This window comes from Alosa sapidissima, chromosome 19 (genome assembly GCF_018492685.1).
Source record: "Alosa sapidissima isolate fAloSap1 chromosome 19, fAloSap1.pri, whole genome shotgun sequence".
Lineage (NCBI taxonomy): Eukaryota > Metazoa > Chordata > Actinopteri > Clupeiformes > Clupeidae > Alosa > Alosa sapidissima.
The window spans coordinates 7,183,671-7,199,953 of record NC_055975.1 but is presented as its reverse complement, the minus strand read 5'-3'; the positions used below and the strand labels follow the sequence as shown (position 1 = coordinate 7,199,953).

Genomic DNA, 16,283 nt, shown 5'->3' with positions numbered 1-16,283 from the left:
CAGAGTCTGACAGTTGACTTGACTTTAGTGAAAGTGCTTGCTCAAAGAGAGCACTTGTCTGATCATTTATGATTCTCCTTTTTACCATCATAGCTGTGTTTTGAGTGTGTGGGGACATAGACACATCAAAGAACACGCAAAAATGATCAGATAAGGCCAGGTCTTTAACAGCTGTAGAGACATCGAGACCCTTTGTGATAACAAGGTCGAGGGTATGGCCGAGAGAGTGTGTTGGCCCCTGTACATGCTGTGTTAGGGAGAAAGTATCGATTAGTGCAATGAATTCCTTGGCATAATTGTTTTCAGGATTATCCACATGCAAGTTTAGATCCCCTGATATAATAAGACAGTCATACTCTATGCAAACAACTGATAGCAGTTCACCAAGCTCTTCAAGAAAAACTTTAGCTGAATGTTTTGGAGGCCTGTAAATTGTCAGTAATAAAATCTGAGGAGAAGACTTAATGCATGCACACAGATATTCAAATGAAGTAAAGTCACCGAATGACGACTGATTGCACTGAAAAGACGTCTTGAAAATTGTGGCTATCCCCCCACCTCTTTTATTTGCTCTGGTAGCACTCAAGAAACTGAAGTTTGGGGGAGCTGATTCGATGAGAGTAGCAGCACTGTTTGCTTGATCTAACCATGTCTCAGTTAAAAGTAAAAAATCAAGGTTGTGTGTGCAAATTAGATCATGAATTAAGAATGATTTGTTTGAAAGAGATCTGATATTTAGGAATGCTAGTTTTGTTAGTTTAAGTGTTGGGGAAATATGATCCATGGGGGAAATCTGAGGTTGATGTGGTACGGGTAGGAGATTGGACTGGTTTACCCTATAAGCTCGATGCATTTGTGTTCTATTTCTTGTCAATACAGGAATAGAGAATGTCCTGGGCTTACTGGGTCCCGGCATGTTCTCAAAACTACTGTCAGTACCATTTATATTGCAGGGACCCTGAGAATATCATGCAATACAGTCATCATATAATTGTCCCCTGCTGCTGCCATCTGTATTTTCCACTGCACATTCCATGCTATATGCCGGCTGAGAAAATGAACTAAGAGGTTGCTGCTGCATAAGAGATCCTTCTAAACGGGGAGGGGGAGGGCGAGGGGGTGGAGGTGCCCTTCGCTTCTTTGGTGCTAATGATCTTCTTTGGTGCTAATGAGGGCTAGTAAAACTCTGCATGGCTACTGGTAGCAGTCTCTCCATTCTTGCAGGGAACATCATGTGCTTGGGTGGGGATGGTGATGGGTATTCAGGGGATCCTGTGGAGTTTGAGTGGGTGGTGGGATGAAGGGGTGGGGATGGGGATGGGAGATTAGGGGGGTTTGTGTGGCCTGGGGAGTTTGATTGGGTGGGGACGTGATTGGGTGTGGGTGGTGATGGGAAATCAAGGAGGTTGGGGTTGAAAATTGATCCAGAGTCTCCATCTGCCTGCTGAGGCCCTGGGGAGTTTGTTGCAGACGCTCCGCTTTCAGCATGTATTCCAGTAGTGTATTCTAGTAGTAGTGTCAGGCAAGTTTGCTGGCCAATTAAGAACAGGGATACCATGGTCCTTAAACCAGGTACTGGTAGCTTTGGCACTGTGTGCAGGTGCCAAGTCTGCATCTCCATAAAGTTGGTCAGCAGCAGGAAGCATGAAGTGCTCTAAAACTTCCTGGTAGATGGCTGCGTTCCAGAGTTCCAGAGAAATCCAGAGTTCTCGTGAGAGCACAATGGAATTGTCTCTGCGAGACACTCTGGCAATGAGCAATGATGCACGTTACTTTTCCCCCTTGAATACCGGGGAACCAGCTAAACTGATGAAGACAGTGCTGCAACGTTGGAGGACAGTAAACATTGTTCGTAGTGTTATCCGATTGCGTCAAAGTCCGAAATCATTCAGAGTAAACATGTCTAGTGTTATCCAATTGCTTGCAGTGAGATTTTTAAATGCATGCTTGTTGCCGCCCCTCGAGTTGGGCTATTACATTGTTCGTGGCCAGACCCTTAATCTTTCTAGATTACCAGGGTCTGGATTTTCCAGGCTAGCGTTGACCCTGGACCTCAGAAAATACAGTGGACCAACACCAGCAGATGACATGGCACCCCAAACCATCACTGACTGGAAACTTTACACTGGACTTCAAGCAACGTGGATTCTGTGCCTCTCCTCTCTTCCTCCAGACTCTGGGACCTTGATTTCCAAAGGAAATGCAAAATTCACTTTCATCAGAGAACATAACGTTGGACCACTCAGCAGCAGTCCAGTCCTAATTTTGTCTTTAGCCAAGGCGAGACGCTTCTGACGCTGTCTCTTGTTCAACAGTGGCTTGACACAAGAAATGCGACAGCTGAAACCCAAATGCATACGTCTGTGCATGGTGGTTCTTGAAGCACTGACTCCAGCTGAAGTCAACTCTTTGTGAATCTCCCCCTCATTTTTCAATGGGTTTTGTTTCACAATCCTCTCCAGGGTGCAGTTATCCTATTGCTTGTACACTTTTGCCTACCACATATTTTCCTTCCCTTCGCCTCTCTATTAATGTGCTTGGACACAGAGCTCTGGGAACAGCCAGCCTCTTTAGCAATGACCTTTTGTGTCTTGCCCTCCTTATGCAAGGTGTCAATGGTCATCTTTTGGACAACTGTCCAACTGTCAGCAGTCTTCCCCATTATTGTGTAGCCTAAAGAACTAGACTGAGAGACCATTTAAAGGCCTTTGCAGGTGTTTTGAGTTAAATCTCGAGATTGAATTTGGGGTTTTCATTAGTTGTCAGTTATAATCATCAGAAATAAAAGAAATAAACACTTGAAATATATCAGTCTGTGTGGAATGAATGTATACATTATACTTTTTTTCACTTTTTGAATGGAATTACTAAAATAAATCAACTTTTTCTTTATATTCTAATTATATGACCAGCACCTGTATATCGTCAGCAAGAGTGATACCTTACATATGTTAATGTGCAAACATATCCCTGTAGCTAACAGTTAGCTAGGCATGGTCACTTTTGCCAGTACAGACTAGCGGCAGCAACATTGATTGCTGACATTAAGTTATTCAGTGACTAGTATACCTCACCAGTGTTATTCTTATATTAATAGAAATTTGGGAATACTCAACTCCAGACATCCCAAGTCTCCCGGAAGATCCGGGAGTCTCCCGCATATTGATAGCGGCTCCCTGATGCCCGCAAATTACATAAAATCTCCCTGGAATCTAGAGCGAGCGTGCACGAAACTGAGACTTTGAATCCTGATTGGCCTGTTTCACTAAATCAACCAATCAGTTTTTAGTGTAGACAGGCTTTTATCTCTTTTCTTTCAAACTAAATGAATCAGTTAAGTGTATCTAGGAACAGGAGAGTCATGGCAGAAGCAGTGCCACCAAAAAAGGAACATTTAAGATCTATTTCACATCAGACTACACGAAAGTGAGTGTACCCTTGTCTCATAAGAGTAAAAAATAATGATAGTCTTGCACGCTGCACTGTTTGCAACAGTGACTTTAGCATTGCCCATGGAGGGTTAAATGATTGCAAAAGACAGTGCCATTTCATGTGCATATTATTCAGGGGGATTTTATCTAATTTGCGGGCATCAGGGATATGTTCGGGATACCTCCCTGAAATGACTTTTTGCAGGTTGGTATGTCTGCTCAATACAGAACAGCGAACAGCAAACTCAAATGGCACTTATTAATTAAACTTATTATTTAAGTATGAAACATTAAGTATGTTTTCATTTTTGTATGACGTTGCTCTTAAATAAATCAAATCAATGTTATCTTTTTATTGAAAAGCCTGACATTTCTTGAAAAGCTTTACTTTCTCTCACCAGACATATCCTATTGTTTTTGCTTTGTAGGAATCATTGAGACCACATGTTATGGAAATAACAACAGGCTGTCACATGCTCTTCAGCAAGAACCCCTTGATCCAGACTATGGAATTTGATATACACACAGGGAATGTTTTTTCTTGATGTTGTGTCACAGCATGTTCCAGTGACCCAGGATGTTGTAGATAGGTTAATGGAGTTAACTTGTGCACTGAGAGAACATCAGGAACTTTCTTACAAGACCATTTAATTTTGAAATACAGCATGGAGGTGGACGATGGTGGAAGATGTTAATATGCAAAGAACATCTTAAACACCTACTGGAACTTGGACCTCCATTGGTTACAATTACACATTTATTTGGTGTTTCTTGTGCTACACTGTACAGAAGAATGGCTGACGACAACGTCTGTAGAGGATTGTACAGATGTAGAGCTTGATGAACTTATCAGAAATAAAACAGATGATGCCACATTCGGGGTATAGATTAGTGAAGGGGTACCCTGGTTCACTACCCATTGGTGCCTATTTCTATATTCCAGTCCACAAAAGTAACAGGTAACAGTTTTTTTCTTTCAAAGAAGAGGGTACGAGTACAAAGTTCTCCCCTTTGGTCTGTCCCTGGTCCCTTGGACCTTCACCAAGTGCATGGATGCAGAATTTGTTCCACACTGTTGTCGAGGAATTTCTGTCCTTAACTATCTTGATGATTGGTTAATATGTGCAGCAGGCAGGCAGACCTCTTTCCTCCTGGCCTCTCCCTGGCCCTCTGCTAATGAGTGGGTGGGGCCAATCATTAAATTAGACCAACCATGCACTACTTAAGGAGCTCTACAGCAAGTAGCTTGGTAGGTTCCATTGGTTGTCCCTTGTTTGAGCACTGGGGTCTACCGACCGTCAGGTATGTTGATGCCCTTATGTTGTAGACTAACCATGTGTAGCTAAACTCCATTTCTATCTGTAGCCCTGTAGATGGATGGATATGCTGTCCTCATCTGTTGCCATTGGGAAAATTGGTATAGAGAAGAGTATGGGTAGCACGGCCTTTCCATCCGTGTTGCCCTCAGTGTAGGCTGTGCTGCTGTCTTGTCTTAGTTTTGTCTTGTTTCTGTTTAGCTTTGCTTGCACTTGGCAACTGCCTGCATTGTACTTGTACCCTTTTGTTTTGCTTTACTTTATTATCTTAGTTATCCAGTGTCTGTCTATTCCATAGAGTCTGGGGGCAACAACTTTTAACTGTTTGTTAATTTGGCAGGCAGGGTTCTCGCTGGCGGGAGGCTAGTCAGTCACCTAGTGGTGGTGCAGTAAAGATGCACATTTTGATGTGAATTATCAGAATGTTTGCTGTGGTCTGCGGTGTTACTATTTTATCTTTTTTGCTGTGCGTGTGCATGTGTGTGGGCTCTAGGGCACATTATAAGTAGTCTGCCTCCCCCAGGTAAGCCCCTGCCTTGCTCATCCTGCTCCCCCAGGTAAGCCCCTGCCTTGCTCATCCTGCTCCATCGTGCCTCCCCTATGGAACCTGTCTGTGATCATTTTTAAAGGGGTCATAGAATGCAAAACCGAGTTTACCTTGTCATAGATGAATAGCGATAGTTCAGTGGGTGAAATGGACATACAGAGAACTTCAAAACCCCATCGACACCTCCTTTCTATGCAAATCTCACAATTCGAAACTCCCGCCATAAAATGGGCGAATCCCAACGAAGCTCCGAGTTTACGCAAACTCGCAGGTGGTACCTTATTTGGCTCTGGCCTGTACATTTGTCACGCCTCAATTTACATACAGACCAGCCCACTGGTGCTCTGAGCCCAGGAACGTGAATGGAGAGCGAAGATGAGACAAACATTAGTTTAGCTGCCTGCTCGTTTACTTCCACAGAAATGATAAAGTAGACAGTTCTTCAAGGATATCGAAAATGAGCCACGGTCGTAAATGCAGTGTTCCAGGCTGAAACTTAGGCTACAAAGAAAGCGGAGACTTTCCATAGTCTTCCCAAGGATTCAAAAGTTCGAGGGGCATGGATAATGTTTTTATACCAGAAGATCCCTGCAAAGTTCGACACTCCGTTATTAATTTGCCAAAACATTTCACCGAAGGCAGTTTTCAAAACCTTGGACAGTTTAAAGCAGGATTTGCTACGCTGCTGTTACTGAAACGAGGGGCTGTTCCGACCGTAAGGTCATCACAACCGCATGCTGTAAGTATTATTTTGTCGCTAAGCAGTTATTAGCCATGCTAACGTGTATCTAGCAAGTAGAATGTGTGATTTTAGTTCATTGGCAAGGCTATTTAATTTTCCTGTGTCTCATTCGGATAAAACCTGTGTTGTCATGTTAACCTACATTTTACTATGCATGTTTGTCGATCTCTGACAGGTTATGTTCTCAGCAAGATAGCTAACTGAAGCTGAGTAACACGATAGTTTGGTTGCTAAGCTGTAATATAACCCACATACGTTTTGATGTCAGAAGTGGAAACAACTTCATTCAATCAATTCAAATGATATCTAGTCTATGTTGAAAACCGTGTTGTCTAAATACAATGGGTTTATTTGCACGTTCTTATTTTAGAACATTACAAGAACGACAACATGACAAACGCAGCATGCCAAACAGATGCTCCAAGTGTGGCATCTTGCTGGGCTTAGAATATTAGCTAATGCTTTTGCTGTGAGTTAACAGCTTGGTGTGTGCATGCAAAAGTGACTTTCACTTGTGTTACAACATTTCTGTTTGGTTTAGGTTTTATCTTGCAGCCATGCACTTCAATGCGAATGCTGAGTCCCCACAACAGAAGACAGCCAAGGAGAAACTATGTACAGACTTGCCAAACAATTTGTAAGTTTAATAAAATATACTTTTTTATTACAAACAACAAATCAAAATGTGCAACAGTATAGGCACTAAAAAGAACTTATCGATTCACACACAACAGGCTGACCCCTCTACCTGATTGGGATGCCGTCCAGCGGATTCCTGTGCCCCAGGACTTGTGTGCTCAGCTTGACAGACCTTCCATGGAGGATGCTGTTGCTGAACATGAGTCACGGTTCAGTCGACAAGGGGTCTGAATCCAACGTACTGCCCTGAAGTATCCGGATGCTCCCTCCATATGCGTAGCACCACACACGAGGGGATCATGACACGGACGCTTCTTCTAAGGAAACCCCAGCTCCTGCTCACAAGACCTGTAGGCCAAGTCACTTCATTGCCTGCAACGAGAACAGGGTTACTATTTATTTTTTAATCTTTTACATTAGAGTATCACTGGACGATTGTTGAAAAAAAAATAAAGTTTGTCATTTTGTGGTGTTGATCAAACTGTGTTTTTGCAATATGCTGAACCAATAATGAATGTGTATTGGTTAAAAATATTTTATTTATATACTGTGCTAACGCTCAGATTGTCCTCACCTTTCCATCCCTCTGATTCTCAAACGGCCATGGTCAGCTCTGTAAATATTCATTGCATTTTGCAAAGAATAAATATAGAGGCACAACAGATCGAGGCCATGATGGTCATTCCTCAGGATTAACCTTCTTTTCATAACCTGTAAAAACAAACATAATGTCCCTGCTGTTATTTCATAATTTTGAATGAGCAGGAAGCACAAAGTAGCTTAAGTAAATGTCTCCAGTTTTAGTTACCAGAGTTGTAAGATCACATGGAAAGAAGGTAATAATCTCAACCAAATGTCAGCAGGATAGCTACAAGATTACATTAGACCTACTGACTGTACCTACTGTATTTTAAACAGTGATATTTATAGGATTTTTGATTATTGTACTCTACTCCATGGTACTATGTAAATTGCCCCTTGGGGATAAATAAAAGTGTTTTTGAATTGACACAAACAAGAGTAGGCCTAGTAATATTTTCGTTGACCTCGTTTCACTTCAGCCATAAGCTACAAACTGCACATAGCTCCTGCCCAGCTAACTGGACGTCCCGTTGTAAGATCATTCATTACTACATGGAAATAAAGTAAAAATCTCGATAATCAGATGACTTAATCAGCAGGATAGTAGTTACACGAGTACATTAGACCTACTGACACAAACGTAATATTTTCATTCACGCGAGCAGTAGGCTACTCGTTTCACTTCAGCCATATAGCCTACGAACTGCACAGAGCTCCTGCCCTGCTAACTGGACGTCCTGTTGTAAGATCGCATATTACCACTACAACTAGATGTACCGCATAGCGGTACAAAATATGACCGCCGCTCAGTCCTGTACATCCGTTCCGCGAAAATAAATCACACTTCAATTTGTCTCCATATTTTACTCCATCCCCTACTCTTGAAACTTTTGTGTATGCTTGTTTGGCATGCCTGAGTGTCATGAGCTCTCTATCTGCCTGGTAACACACGCTGATTGAAGTCTGATGACCTCCACCTGTTCCTGCTCTGCTCTGCCTCACCCTCGTTACCTACCAGCTGCACTGCATTCACCACTCATCATGCCCTCTATATAAAGCCTTGCTTTTCAGTCCACACTTGTCAGATCGTCTGCAACCAGCACCAGTTACCTGTCTGTTTTAGGAAAACGCCTCTGACTCTTTGCCTGTGATCCTAGACCCGCTCGACTACTTCTGTGTTCTCCAGCCCCGGTAATCTTGACCTGCCTTCCGTCCCTCTTCTACGAATACCGCCTAGTCCTTGACTGTACTGCTGCTTCGTTTCAATTGCTGTTGTGTGTGTGTTTCCCCCAGGACTTCCCGGATCATCCAGCTCCTGCCATCGCTGTTCGGCTACTGGGGGAACACACACGCAGACTCTTGGAACTCCTGTACCCCCCCCCGGAACCCCTGAAACCCCCAACCCTTAAATAAACTTTTGAACGTGACGCTTTTGTGGTCCTCGTCCTGTTTGGTGTCTGACAGTACGATCTGACCAAACATGGACCCAGCGCACGGTCGAACCAGCATGGAAACCGACGAACCAGAACCACCCACCGCCATGCAACGCCTGGAAGAGACAGAGAGAGAGGTAAACCGCAACACTGCTGACATTGCCTCCCTACTTCAAGCCGGCTACCAACAGCGTCAGCAGTTCCAGCAGCAACAGCAACAACTTGCAATGATCATTCAACTTCTCACGAACCTTTCTCCTCTGCCTGCTCCCACCGGCCCAGCCCCAGCCAGCATGCTCACCGGCCCAGCACCCGAGTCTCTTGCCCAGTCCACTGCTGCCGTGGCTGCCGGAGCCCCAGAACCCAGGATCGGCAATCCAGAGCGGTTCAGCGGCGACCCAACCCAGGTACGGGCGTTCCTGACGAGCTGCCGTGTCCAGTTTACCCTGCAACCCAGGACTTTTGCCACTGAAGGGGCGAGGGTCGGTTACGTGATCACTCACCTGACGGGCCGAGCTCTACTCTGGGGAACGGCGGAGTTCGAGCGCCAGACCCCAGCATGTGCAACCTTCAACCTATTCGCAGAGGAGATGCTCAAGGTATTTGATTTGGAATCCACAACAGCCGAGGCATCTCGGACCCTGATTAGTATTCGCCAAGGCAGAAGGACTGTTGCGGATTACTCCATTGACTTTCGAACTGTGGCAAGTCGGAGCTCCTGGAACATGGAAGCATTGGTGGATGCCTTCCTCCACAGCCTGGCGGACTACATAAAGGACGAGCTGGTTTCCCATGATCAACCCCCCACTCTTGACGAAGCCATTGCTCTGGCTGTCCGCATCGACCGCAGGATCCAGGCCCGCCGTCGTGAGAGAGGGCGCCAGAGTCCATCCACCAGCACACGGAGTGTCCCAACTGCCCTTCTGTCCGCACCTGCCACACCATCTAGCCAGCCGGACCAGTCTGAACCGATGGAGATCGGCCGCGCCTCCCTAACCCCTGCAGAGCGCCAGCGACGCATCACCTCCAACTTGTGCCTGTACTGTGGTGGTGATGGTCATCGAGTCGCCACCTGTCCAGCAAAAGCCGGAGCTCACCAGATGTAGGAGGAATCCGGATGAGCTCAATGAACATTCAGCCCTCCATCAGCCGTAAACCCCTCATCCAAGTCTGTCTTCACCTGTCTGATTCCACCCACACCCTGGCAGCCCTGGTGGACTCTGGCGCAGAAGCAAACATTATTGACACAGGACTTGCTCGTCAGCTGGGCTTGGAAAGCCATCGCTTGTCCACTCCTGTTCCAGCCCGGGCCCTGGACGGTCACGTAATTGGCACAGTTACCAGCGTCACAGCCCCCATCTCAATGATGGTGTCAGGAAACCACCGAGAGACCATCCGCTTCCACCTGCTCAGCTCTCCAGGCCAACCCCTAATCCTGGGCTACCCTTGGCTCCGTCTCCACAATCCTCACCTCGATTGGGCCTCCGGAATTGTGAAAGAGTGGGGAAATGCCTGCCACCTGACCTGTTTGCGTGCTGCCGCGCTGCCCCCCGGCTCAGTACCCCCCAGCACTGCCCCCGACATTTCTAATGTCCCTGAATGTTACCATGGCCTCCGAGAGGTGTTCAACAAGACCAAAGCCACATCTCTGCCCCCACACCGTCCGTACGACTGTGCCATTGATCTCCTCCCTGGGACTGCTCCACCCAAAGGTCACCTCTACTCACTATCCCCTCCTGAAAGAAAAACTATGGAGGATTACATCAGGGACTCCCTGGCAGCTGGACTCATCCGCCCGTCTTCCTCTCCTGCTGGTGCCGGGTTCTTCTTCGTGGGAAAGAAAGATGGTTCTCTTCGCCCCTGCATTGATTATCGAGGTCTGAATGATGTCACAGTGAAGAACCGGTATCCTCTGCCTTTACTCACCTCTGCTTTTGAGTTGCTCCAGGGATCCACTATTTTCACCAAACTGGACCTTAGAAATGCTTACCACCTAGTGCGAGTAAGGGAGGGTGACGAGTGGAAGACTGCATTCAACACCCACACCGGCCATTATGAGTACCTGGTAATGCCATTTGGCCTCACCAACGCCCCAGCGGTATTCCAGGCGCTGGTGAATGATGTGCTGCGGGACATGCTGAATAAATTCGTCTTCGTGTACCTGGACGATATCTTAATTTTCTCCAGAACTCTGTCCGAACACACCCGTCATGTCCAGCTGGTTCTTCGACGGCTCCTGGAGAACTCGCTCTATGTCAAAGCGGAGAAATGCGAGTTCCATGCTCAGACTGTGTCATTCCTGGGATACATCGTCGCTGAAGGCAATATCCAGATGGACCCCGCAAAGGTCTCGGCAGTTACCTCCTGGCCAGTTCCGGGGAATAGGAAGAAGTTGCAGCAATTCCTCGGTTTTGCCAATTTCTACCGGAAATTCATCCGGAACTACAGCTCCGTCGCCGCTCCCCTCACAGCTCTGACCAGCATCAAACACCCCTTTTTCTGGACCCCAGAGGCCAACACAGCCTTTCATACCCTCAAGGCCCGGTTCACCACTGCCCCCATCCTCCAGATGCCGGATTCAGACCGGCAGTTCGTTGTCGAGGTGGATGCCTCAGACGTGGGAGTCGGGGCCATACTCTCTCAACGGGCAGAGGAGGACAACAAGTTGCACCCCTGTGCATTTTTCTCTCGCCGGCTTTCACCTGCAGAGCGCAATTATGATGTTGGAAACCGTGAGCTGTTGGCTGTCAAGCTTGCCCTGGAGGAGTGGCGTCACTGGCTGGAGGGGTCCACAGTTCCGTTCCTGGTCTGGACCGATCACAAAAACCTCGAATACATCCGCAATGCCAAACGTCTTAACCCCAGACAGTCCCGCTGGGCCTTGTTTTTCACCAGATTCAACTTCACCCTGTCATACCGCCCAGGTTCTCGGAACACCAAGCCGGACGCTCTCTCCCGTCAGTTTCATAAGGATGACGCCCCTTCCCAGGAACCTGCATCAATTCTGCCCGATCCCTGCGTCGTAGCTGCCCTGACCTGGGATATCGAGGAGGAAATTCAAGAGGCCCTCCGTGACCATCCCAGTCCCAGTGCATGCCCAGACGGTCGTCTCTTCGTCCCAGAGAATTTGAGGTCCCGGGTCATACAGTGGGGACACAACTCCCGCCTTGCCTGCCACCCGGGCTCCGCCCGCACCTGCCATCTCCTTGCCCAGCGCTTCTGGTGGTCTTCTTTGAGAAGGGATGTCCGAGAATTCGTCCGTGCCTGCCCCACCTGCAATCAGAACAAGTCCTCCACTCGGCCCCCCGCTGGTTTACTCCAGCCCTTGCCTGTGCCCACACGACCCTGGTCCCACGTCTCCTTGGACTTTGTAACTGGCCTCCCACCATCAGGTGGGATGACGGTCATTCTCACTGTGGTTGACCGGTTCAGCAAGATGGCACACTTCATTCCCCTCCCTAAACTGCCATCTGCCAGAGAGACTGCCCAGGCTGTTCTTGATCATGTCTTCCGTCTACACGGGCTGCCCAGGGATGTTGTCTCTGACCGAGGCCCGCAATTCACCTCTACATTCTGGAAGGAGTTCTGCCGTCTTCTAGGGGCCACAGTGAGTCTCACCTCTGGGTTCCACCCCCAGTCCAATGGTCAATCCGAGCGGGCAAACCAGGAGCTGGAGAAGGCGCTGCGGTGCATGGTTTCTCGCAAACCCCAGGCTTGGGCACAACAACTGATGTGGATAGAGTATGCTCACAACTCCCTCACCTGCTCTGCCACTGGTATGTCACCTTTCCAGTGTGTGTATGGCTACCAGCCCCCCCTGTTCCCCAGCCAGGAAGGAGATGTGTCCTGCCCGTCTGCCCTCGCCTATGCCCGCCGTTGCCGTCGTACCTGGTCACAAGCTCGTGCCACGCTACTCAAGTCAGCTGTCAGCTATGCCACTGGGGCTAACCGCCGAAGATCGCCGGCACCCGCCTACCGTGTTGGCCAGAAGGTGTGGCTGTCAGCCAAGGATCTCCCACTGCGGGTGGAATCGCGTAAACTGGCACCTCGATTCCTCGGCCCGTTCCCTATCCAGAGGGTCATCAGCCCAACCGCAGTCCGGCTCCAGTTGCCAACCTCCATGAGGGTGCACCCTACTTTCCATGTTTCGAAAGTCAAGCCGACGCATGAAAGCCCGCTGGTCCCCGTGCCGCTTCCTCCTCCTCCTCCTCGCCTCGTTGACGGTGGGCTGGTGTACACCGTTCGACGCCTGCTTCGGTCCAGACGGCGAGGTAGGGGCCTCCAGTATCTCGTCGACTGGGAGGGCTATGGACCTGAGGAGAGAACCTGGGTGCCAGCCAGTCGGATTGTGGACCGGACACTCATCGCCGACTTCCACCGTCTGCATCCTGATCAACCTGCAATCCGTAGGGGCCGCCCCAGAGGGGTCCCTAACCGTCCTGCCCGCCCGGCTTCCTGTCCTGTGCCTGACCCTGTCTCGGTACCTGTCCCGTCTTCTGTCCACGACCCTCCAGCTCCCTCCGAGGATGAGGATGTTCACTCGGACCACTCGGAGGAATTCTAGCCCTCCACCGGCTCCCCTCCGCCCTCCCGACGTGGTGTCACTCTTGGGGACTTCTGGGGCCGTCCCTTAGGGGGGGGGTTCTGTCATGAGCTCTCTATCTGCCTGGTAACACACGCTGATTGAAGTCTGATGACCTCCACCTGTTCCTGCTCTGCTCTGCCTCACCCTCGTTACCTACCAGCTGCACTGCATTCACCACTCATCATGCCCTCTATATAAAGCCTTGCTTTTCAGTCCACACTTGTCAGATCGTCTGCAACCAGCACCAGTTACCTGTCTGTTTTAGGAAAACGCCTCTGACTCTTTGCCTGTGATCCTAGACCCGCTCGACTACTTCTGTGTTCTCCAGCCCCGGTAATCTTGACCTGCCTTCCGTCCCTCTTCTACGAATACCGCCTAGTCCTTGACTGTACTGCTGCTTCGTTTCAATTGCTGTTGTGTGTGTGTTTCCCCCAGGACTTCCCGGATCATCCAGCTCCTGCCATCGCTGTTCGGCTACTGGGGGAACACACACGCAGACTCTTGGAACTCCTGTACCCCCCCCCGGAACCCCTGAAACCCCCAACCCTTAAATAAACTTTTGAACGTGACGCTTTTGTGGTCCTCGTCCTGTTTGGTGTCTGACACCTGAGTGTGTGTGTGCGGCTGCACAGAAAGTAGCCTACTGTTGCTGAAAAGGTGAATAGATTGTAGAATAGCCAAAGAAGATGTAGCATTGTTATAAAACCTTTAAATTCTCTAAACAATCACAAGTAGGGCAGTTCATCACAGTTCATCCATTGCAACTGGATTGATGAAAGGTCACTTACACCTGTAGGCTACATTGTATTTGGGAAAAGCAAAAGGTATCAGCATAATGTTATTTATTTATTTATTTTTATGTATTTATAAACAAAAACATCTCTGTCAGTTCCATGCCGTTTTCAACTGCTATCAAAAACAAAGGTCATTTATGGATGGATTTTTTGTGAATGTTTCTTATTCTACATAAGATTTTAGTCATCTTTAGTTCATGTAATACTTTATTGTCAATGCACAAATTAAGTAACAGTAGTCTGAAACGTTATTGTTAATGCACAAATTAAGTAACAGTAGCCTAGTCTGAAACGAAATGCTGTTTTACATCTAACCAGTGGTGCAAATAACTGACATGTCCAAATGGGCCTTGATGAAATGCGTCGCTAGACTGTTCATACACATTTTAACGGGCCAAAGTTGAAGAGCTTTTGTCCATTATTGTTCGTGCAAATATAGGCTGATTCATGTTCCCTTGCATTGTGTAACTGAGGTCCATGGCTAGTCTGGCTTTCATCAGACCAAGCTCAATCTTTTAAGAAATCAAAAAATAAATAGCGGGCAGATCAGGCTGGGTTCACCCAGCCTAGTCCATAGGCACCCGATATTGTTTAATTTTCCGATTGAGATATACACGCTCTGGCTATTCTAAATGCAAAAATGTATCAGGGAGTTATGATAAAACGGTAACTAATAAACTAGATCCTAATAGAAAGCTGTTAGCTTCCCTAAGCTACAGGTAGGATTATAAGGTAGGCCTATTTACAACATAAATTGTCAATAGGCTATGCTGGCGACACAAATAAAATCTCCTTTGGAAACCAATGGTTTACGCCTTACAGTATCAAGCGGACTAACTGTCATATCGTGGCGAAAAGTTGTAATAACATTCACGCAGCTCCATGAGTCAAGGAAAGCGCGAATGAAGTAGCCACTTCTAAATGGGACCCACTACACAGTAGATTAAGGTGTGTTGCTAAAGCAGCCATAATGAAATGAAGGTGTCATTGTTTGGATACTTCACACACACGTGCTTTTTAATTTCACAGACTACAACTACCAAGCTGTAATCAAAGCACATCGATTCCCCTCTCACACCCTGCACGCACTTAAAACAAAATAAACAGGCGTCTCAGTCTCACTCATGTATAGGCAAAACTGTATCAGACCGGTGTAACGTTGGTAAATCTTCCATTGCACAGAATGATTTTGTAGCACGTGCAATAAATGACAGTCGAAAGATACAAACAGTGCTGCTATCAATTTGCTTGGTATAACCGCATTTATAGTTTTCTACAAATGCAATCAATCAAATGCCTCCATCACTCAACCAACGCTAACGGTAACATTACCTAGGTCCTTATTGATATTACAAGATTAATGTACCTGCAGTAAAAACCAAGCATGTCCGATAAACATCCTCAGATTTATTTCGTTTAGGGTTCGGGTGAGTGAAATTATATGGGGGGGAACTTGGTGTCAATTCCTCTAATGCTGATGTTTAAAATAAATCTGCACCAATACCTTGATCTTCAACTGTAGCCTTGCTGAGCATACCTGTCATCACTGTTTTTCCCGGGTTTCTCCCGTATTTCAAGGTCATCTCCCAGCACCCTCCCGTTTTGTTATTTCTCCCGGAAAACTCCCGTAATTTGCATGGCCATCAAACTTCATTTTAAAATCATTGATCCATTCAGGTTGCCAGATTGTGTATGAAATACACCATACACATACACGATCACTTAGTTTCAATTTCAACCGTTTTGTCATAGGCTAAAACCTGGCAACCCAAAACCCAAATAAGGAAGCGGGTGCCGACTGAGCAGCCTGAGTCTCGTCGTAAGCAAGCGGGCTAGTTGAATGGCCTACTCCAGAACTAGCTGTTGTGAAATTGTTGGGAATTTAATTGATTAACACATCACATAAACTGTTATTGAGTGTTGTTGATGCACTGAACTTGTGCCCTCGGAACCAAATCTGACAGCAAGCAGCTTTGGAGTTTTGGAAGTAGGCCTAGGCTGCAGGCAGGCAGCTGGTGGATACATAGGCTGGCATGCGTAAGGCAATGGTAAGGTAAAAGCAACGACCGAAATGCAGTGTTGAAACATGTGTATGAAATGTATTAAATATGCCAACACAGATCCGGTATAAACACCCCCCCCCCCCCGAATTTTTTTTTCTCCCGTTTTTGGAAAGCTAAATGTTGACAGGTATGTTGCTGAGCTCCCTGCATC

General features: G+C 47.1%; 2 long non-coding RNA genes across 2 annotated transcripts; one reads left to right on the top strand and one right to left on the bottom strand.

Moving 5' to 3' along the window:
* The first annotated feature begins 4,920 nt into the window (after positions 1 to 4,920).
* LOC121693259 lies at positions 4,921 to 6,869 on the top strand. The gene is made up of 3 exons (XR_006025441.1): positions 4,921 to 6,033; positions 6,578 to 6,673; positions 6,771 to 6,869. It is a non-coding gene; the product is annotated as an uncharacterized LOC121693259 (long non-coding RNA).
* On the bottom strand, positions 6,679 to 7,349 carry LOC121693258. Its single transcript, XR_006025440.1, has 2 exons — positions 7,250 to 7,349; positions 6,679 to 7,047 (listed from the first exon to the last, which is right to left on the bottom strand). It is a non-coding gene; the product is annotated as an uncharacterized LOC121693258 (long non-coding RNA).
* Between the last annotated feature and the right edge of the window lie 8,934 nt (positions 7,350 to 16,283).